Source organism: Centruroides sculpturatus, unplaced genomic scaffold (assembly GCF_000671375.1).
Source record: "Centruroides sculpturatus isolate CEXI.00-Female unplaced genomic scaffold, Cexi_2.0 scaffold475, whole genome shotgun sequence".
In the NCBI taxonomy this organism is placed as follows: Eukaryota; Metazoa; Arthropoda; class Arachnida; order Scorpiones; family Buthidae; genus Centruroides; species Centruroides sculpturatus.
The window spans coordinates 24,914-33,496 of NW_019384712.1; positions in this window are offsets into that span (position 1 = coordinate 24,914).

Consider the following 8,583-nt stretch of genomic DNA (forward strand, 5'->3'; position numbering starts at 1 on the left):
AGAACTAAAGAAGATGGTGTCCAGCATACAGAAGAATTTGGAAGAACTGAAGGTTGCAGAAGAAAGAAGAGGAGGAAGANCTGCCACATCCAGCAACGAGTTTTAAAGTACAAGAAATGAAACAGCAAAGGTGTAGAACTGAAGTTTATACGGATGGGTCAAAGACAGAAGAGGGGACTGGAGCGGCATTTGTGGTGTATGAAAGGAATGAAGAAATTTTCAATCAAAAATTTAGATTGGAAGGATATTGCTCAAATTTCCAGGCTGAGCTTCTTGCCATTAGTAGAGCAGTGGAATGGTGTGTTCAAAACAATAGGAAAGATAATGTTTGTGTTAGTACAGATTCTCAAAGTGCCCTTAAGGCTCTGCTTAGTCAGAATTCGAAACATCGACAAGTTTATTATATTAAGAAACTTCTTTATGATGAAAGGTTGTTTAACAGTATTAAATTTAAATGGGTACATGCTCATGTTGGAATTTACGGAAACGAGAGAGCTGATAAGTTGGCTAAAGAGGCGATTAAAAATGAACAAATAGAGTTTGACATTAGGCCTAAATGTTGGGCCAAGTTGTATTTGAAAAATCAAACAATCAAAATCTGGCAAGATTACTGGACTAATAGTGATAAGGGCAGGCAAACTTTTTGTTATTTGCCTAACATAGAAGAAAGATTGAAGCAAATGAAATGGTTGAATTACGATCGGATGGTGCTGATTTTCCTCTCAGGGCATGATGGCCTTGGTGAGTTTAAAAGGCGTTTTAACCTAGATGCAAGATTTGGATGTACTTGTGGAAAAGATATTGAAAATTTGCAACACATAATTTTTGAGTGTATTAAATGGCAACATCAGAGACACTTATTGGAAATGATTGCGTTGGCTGAGGGGCTAGGTTGGCCTTGTAGTATTTATAACCTTATTCGAAATGAACAGACTTTTAAAGAGATTCAGATTTTCTTTAGAAAGATTTTTAAGAGTAAAACTATTCAATTGTAAATAGTCCTGGACGAGTTGTCCAGTAGTTTGTTTTCATTTTATTTTATTTTTGTAATTTTGTTTAATCATTGTGTTTATTGATAGTTAAGAATAAAGGATTTTTTCAACCCCGTCGTGCAACAGCGGTGCGGGGTGTTCTGATCCCTGTATAGGGAAGTGATGATCCCCAAATGAAAAAAAAAAAAAAAAATGTACTTCTTTCCTCATCCTCCTCTTCCAAATGCTGCTAAGTTTCCAACTTCGTTGTTCATCCTTCGATTCTTGGCGCTTCCTTCAGGTAAAGTCACGCTCTTTCTTTTCTCCGACATCCTGTAATATGGGGTATACAATAACGTACACATTTATAAACAAAATGTGTAGTCTTAGAGATTGCGAATGCTTTGTGTATCATTGAACGACCGCAGACTACGAAAGGAGATTTCCGAGACTCATTATTAATTATAACTACTTAATAGTAATTCACCCTGTATGTTATCGAAATTTAAACTTTAAACTTAAAATTTAAACAGTGTAGAAGTTTAAAAAAATTTAAACTTCTACACTGAAAATCACGATTAAGACGATTAATGTTTAATGTTTAAAGCCCTGGTTAAGTCTGATAATGCGTAGTCATTATCAAACATATATTGAGGATTATAGCGCGAAAAGAGCTTTAAAATCTCTCCTTATCTGAAGATTATTAATTAATTATCGTTAATTAAATAGAAATTTTTAAACCTTCAGATAACATTAAGCGTGATTAAGAAATAAGAATAACCGTCATTATATTAAACTGATTTTACTTAACTTGAACACAAAGTATTAAATAATTAAATTTGTGCCAGTAAAACAAAGCATAGATTATTAATTTTTTTTTTCATTATTATAAAAAGAAAGATCATTTTTCTTTCTAAGAATAAATAAAAATATTACTTCCATAATCCTTAAGAGATTAATCCATAAGAGAATATAATTTTATTAATGTTATTGTTAATATTAAGCCTGTTACACTTCAAAACTGACCATCACCTGCTGTCAAAACTATGTAAAAGAGTCAATCTAAACATTACTATCGAAAAAACTGTCGCTATGCCTTCTTTTCTAAACAAGAACCATCCTCTTCCAAGTCTTCATTATTTATAATGAACAAATCAAATATGTCAACTCCGTAAATGATCTTGACGTCATTTTTTTACAATAAACTCACATTTAAATGTCACACAAATAGAGTAATCAAATCGCTTGCAATTCGACGGTTTTTTTTTACCACCCTATATCTTCCAAAATAGTTTTACGCTCCATCTTTTACACCAACTTTCAATCCACTATAGATTACTGTTTACAGATTTGGTCTTCTCCCTTCTAGAAAAAAATTCTCTAAAGAACTTAACAAAATATATCTAAATAAGTTCTGTAACTTACCGTCTACTAATCACCCGAATGTTGCTAGGTCTTTATTGGGACTCACCTCATTTAATAAACGGATTAAACACTTCGATCGATTAATGTATTATAAATACCACAATGGCCACGTGCGGTCAGATTGGCTTCGTATTAGCGAAATACTCGAAATTTAACCTCAATCTACACCTTTTTTAAATTATTAATATCGTAAAGATCTTATAGATCTATAAATTCTCACTGTCGTCCATCCGTCCGTTTGTCTGTCTTCCTTAATCTCGAGAAACGAGTTAGATACATGAAAGTCATGACCAGATATAGAAAACTTAGGACAGGAAGCTCTCATTAACTATACATAAACTTCCGATGCGTATTGAAAATCATGTTATTTTAATTCAAACATTTTTCATTTATAGATAACCGGCACGATTCTATTGTTAAAGGAAAAGTATGATGTACAGGGGGTAAGCCACTAATAATATTAATATGAGAGCATATATTTTAAATTAAATAAATTAAAAATATGGTTAAAAATTGCAACCCGACATTGTGATCACACGTCACAATAAATAATTGCTCGTTATTTTTATTGTATTGTACTTTTTAACTTTTACGTAACGTTTTAATTATTTTACCTTTTTTGTATTATAATATTTGTTCGGAGTTTTTATTGTTTTATTGTTTACGGGAGAGAAAATCCATTGTCTAAGACATTTCCTAATTAAATAAGATAAAGGAATAAATTAATTAATAAAAATAAAATCTTTAAGACGGCTATTTTATTAATAAAAAAAAAAAAAAAAATTNATTCCGTTTTATATGAATTCCGTGTTGTACGAGTCACTTAGATTTTACAAATACGTGTACCGGGCTGTGAACGGCTCACGTATTTGTAAAATCTAAGTGACTCGTACAACACGGAATTATCTACAGTGTTATAGGGGGTCTACTGTATTTCATTTGTCAAAAATACATAAGTAAATAAAGACAAGAGGGACCATCTTTACAATGGGCTACATACCAAGCTGAAAAAATGGCCTCTGTTGAGAAGCGACCATTGTTTAAAGTTCGACTGAATATTTTATTTTTTTTATGAGAAATTCCACAAACTTCTGACAGTAAAAAATGAATAATTTCATCTTAATCTGTTGTAGAATTTTATTCTTTTTTTAAAATGAGGCAATTTATAAAGTAAACAGAATAAAATTAATTTGTAAAACGAAAAAGATGAAGAATTATTGATTATATTAATAAAATACTCAGATTACTCATTAACAACTAAACGAATTTTCTCTAATTTCCTATTTATCGTTATTAACGATCTCATTAATCGTATTCAATGTATATGATATAGGAATTTAAAAACTGAGTAAATTTCATTAAACGTAACATAAAACTATTTGTTTAGTTTATGGGTTAAATATAATCAATTTCCGTCCATTTGGCTTCATTTTCACATGAAATAAGATGGAAAATATTATGTATGATGTGTAATTTATTTCGAAAAAATTAAAATATTTAATTACGTTAAATGATATAATGCTTAAATGATTATATAAAATTGAATTCACGTCTGTCTGCCTTTTTGTCTGTCCGTTTTGTTCGAGTTTCATATGAGAACGGCTGAACCAATTTCTGTCAAACTTTGTACACATATTCAGGATAGTTCTGGCTACATTCGAATCTATGGATGATAGAAGAACGTACCAGTCGACCCCCCTATAACACTGTTGATTTTTCCGTTTTATATGAATTCCATGTTGTACGAGTCACTTAGACAGATACGTGTGCCGGGCTGTGAACGGCTCACGTATTTGTAAAATCTAAGTGACTCGTACAACATGAAATTCATATAAAACGGAAAAATCAACAGTGTTATAGGGGGGTCTACTTGTACTGTACAATATATTATGACGTCGTTCCAGTCTTTTACGTATTTATGAAGCAGCTTCGTGAATTCGATTAATTAACGAAGCATTATGATGATTTTGAATGTAACAGGGCACATATTTTCCTTTATACAACCCAAAAATAAAATGATTGGGCTATAATCTTCAAAAATAAATTCCCACTGGCGTCTGTCTGCCTTTCCTTAATATCGAGAATGAAGTTAGATATATGAAAGACGAGACCAAGTATGAGAAAATTAGAGGCAAAAGGCCCGGATTAACTATATACGAATTTCTGATACAAAGGGGAAGTTACGTTATTTCAATTCAAAAATTTTCCCCTGAACAGAGTTAGATAGATGACAGGCACGACTCTATTGTTAACAGGAAAAGTATGATGTAAAGGGGCAGGACAGTACTAAAATTGAGAGCATTGTGACAAAAAATTACAACCTGGCATTATAACGATGTCATAATAAATAATTGCTCGTTTAAAATGAAGATTTTTTTCAATAACTCTGATATTTTTGAGAATCGACAGGGGTGTATTAACACTTTTTACTGTAAATTTAATAATTGATCATCCGTAAAGTAAATTTTATCTACCACTTTTAAATTATCCCGTATGTGTAATTTTCTATTTGAAAGTGTACAGTACACTTATGTAACCTATGATACAGTTTTAAAAGTATTGTGATTGGGTTGTGTTATTCTGATTAATAAAGATTTTCAATTAGTGAATTGGACAATGTATAATAATAAAGGTATTTTCTGCTTTTATAAAAACAGTACTTCTGGTTTTTATGTTAAAACCCAACATAATCTTACTAAGTCACTTTCAATTGCTTAGTCTTATATTGTCATAACTTTTAATTATATTTTAGTCTCTATTAGAAATTATGAGTGTTGTAATCAATTTTTAATATTATGTTATGCTATACTCGGGATATCCGGAACTGAAATATTAACGTCTTCCTGTCTTGCTCAATTTTGTTGGATTTATACAGAATTTTATAATTTATTAATGATGATTTTATAAAGTTATGGAGTAAATATAAAAAGGAAACTTTTATTTCTAATATAATTTATTTTAAAACTTTGTAAATATTGCCATGAATAATAAAGATTTTTGCACGAAATATATTGTAATATATAAAGATTTATAGAAGACTTCGGATTTCTTTTAATAGCCTGAAAAAAATAAGTAATTATTTATCTTATTAACTTTCTATTTCTTTAACTATAACTAATTCTATTTGTTACTTCTATTAAAATTCTACTTCGTATATATGAAAAATATAAAGTGATTTCTCGTAGGGGAGATCCTTCTACTTTGGGACACTTTTCTTTAAACCTTCATAATTTAATTTCAAATTGATCTTTAGCTATGACTATTGAATATTTCTATTAGTAATTGATAACATCACTATATATGGTGCAACGCGTGACCCTATACTATTTTATTTATGAGAAAATGTCAAATAATTACCTTCAGATATTTGTTTGTACTTTGGGACACGAACCAATTCTAATGTTTTTGTAAATCTTGATTTCCGCCAGATGAAAAAAAATAATAGTTTATCCAAGTCTTGTCCTTTATAACAATATTAACTCTATCAGTTAACAAAAATATTCCATATGCTGGAAATGTAGGTAAGTATAAAACTTAAATGTTCTGTAGAAGGTATTTAAATGATTGAAAACCAAAGATAATCTCATTTTTGTATTAAGAAAAACAATAGTCGTTACAAATATAGGTCACAAATATTACTACTTACTAACTTTTTTAGAATTAATATCGCATTTCTGACAGTAATTTTCAAAAAAGGTGTAATCTTCGTGCACTCAGAATCGACAGGTAATAATATATTAAATAAATAGTTGAGAAAAGCAATGCCTTGTACCTTGGAACAGTCCCAAGGTACAAAAAATTCACTGTTCCAAGGTACAATTTTCTCTTGTTTATAACAAAGTATGGTTATAATTTTTTAATTACAGAAATCCAATGTTATTTATTAAAATAATTGGTTACGAATGTAGTTATCAACTAACTGTACCTTATTAAATTACTCATTTCAAAAGATTTCGATTAAAACCAAGATCCAAATGGATTGCAAAAAAAAAACGAACACCTATCAAAAAATCACACGACGTGTCACAGCGGTGAAACGAGTCAAAATGGCCGACTTTACGTCATGCATTCTGAATGTTGCAATGAAATAGCTATTAGATATCGCTACTTACTACTTCTCAATGTATTATTTTTCAAATGACGAGCTTGTCCCGAAGTACAAGGTGTCCCAAGGTACAAGGATCTCCCCTATTTCGAATTTAATTTATTCCGAGAGGCCGTTCGAAGTCCGGATCCATTTTTTTCCATTAGAAATAATGGAAAGCGAATTAATCCATTCTCGGACTCTAAAAAATACTCATTTCGTTAAAGTTAAAACAGCAAACACACGTAGTTTAAGGCAAAATTAACGCAATACACTAATAATAAATTAAAACACGAAAACAATAAATAAAATACGTAAATACTGTATAATAAAATAAAAATTATATTTGCTGTTCGCACACTCTCGATTTCCGTATATTAAACATGGCCGCCAGATGCCACTCGTGGCATCTGGCGGCCATGTTTAATATGCCACGCTTTAGTGCTTTGCGATAAGTTTTTTTTTCATCCGAATTTTCAATATTACACTCTTCCTCTTACTTGTTACACTTCGTTGCTTCCACACACTTCTGGCATGATGTGGTTAATAAATAAAAGTTATATTTATTGGATTAAATACTGTTTATTTATTGATATCTTATTGGATAATTTGTTCCTTTTATCGTAACTTCTGTATTGTCCCTGTGGTTTACAGCAGATGTTTCCAAACTGGTCGCTATCAGTCGATAAATTATAGGGAGTCGATTGACTAATTATTATTATATTAATATTTACTAATGTAATAATTATTTATATATGCTTAAATTTCAGTGAAATAAAACACAGGTTTGAATTTCGATCTATGTTTAATTGAAAAAAAAAGGTATTGTAATTCGTATTAAGTTTCTATTTCTTATTTGCAATTTGTTCTTATTTTATGTCTGTTAAAAGGAGTCGAAAAATGAAAAGAAATACCAGTCGACCCCCCTATAACACTGTTGATAATTCCGTTTTATATGAATTCTATGTTGTACGAGTCACTTAGATGTTGCAAATACGAGAGCCGTTCACAGCCTGGCACACGTATTTGTAAAATCTAAGTGACTCGTACAACATGGAATTCGTATAAAACGGAATTATCAACAGTGTTATAGGTGGTCGACTGTATGTGAAAAGTTAGAAACAAACAGTAGAAAATACTTTATAGGATCAAAGTACAGATAAAGAAGATTGTTTCCAACTCTTAAAGAGATCTCTTAATACTCATCTTTACTTCGATCAATTCTTTTATATATATATAAAATCTATTAGACAAGGAAGAAAATAATAGGTGCACACTACTTAAAAGAGTTGTCACTATAAATTCGGATTTTAATTTAATTATTATTTTATACTTGATATTATTTATTTAAGTACTGTTACATTTAGTTTTATTAAATTATATTTAAATAGAAAGTGTTAAAAACAATCGCTTTTCAAAAAATAACAGAAAACGTTTACTTTTTATAATACTTTATATTTAGAAATTAATCTGACATTTATTTTAGATGTATTATAAAAAGATTAAAAAATATATAAAAAAACATCAATTTGAAAAGAAAAACAGGATTAATTCTTTTTTTTTAACCAATAATAGTAAGAAGAAAACAATAGTTAACGAGTTTAAACTTAAAAAATTAATAAAAATAGAGTCGACCCCTCCTATAACACTGTTGATTATTCCATTTTATATGAATTCCATGTTGTACGAGTCACTTAAATTTTACAAATACGTGTGCCGGGCTGTGAACGGTTCACGTATTTGTAAAATCTAAGTGACTCGTACAACATGGAATTCATATAAAACGGAATAATCAACAGTGTTATAGGGGGGGGTCGACTTGTAATTCGTAAAATTCTTTATTATTAATAATTAACGTGTTAAATCTTTAAAGATATTTTATAATAATATTTATTCGTTTTAAATTATCAGTTAAGTAATTTATTTATTAAACAGCTGTTCGGTTCACGCTGATATGAATTCTAAACGATAATTTCGAGCGTATAAATTATTTTTATATACGTATAGAATGATTATATAATACTGTTTATATTGTCATTACGTAAAATAAGTTTAATTTATTTAATTACAATTAATTATCGTTACGTTTATTAGACGTGAATA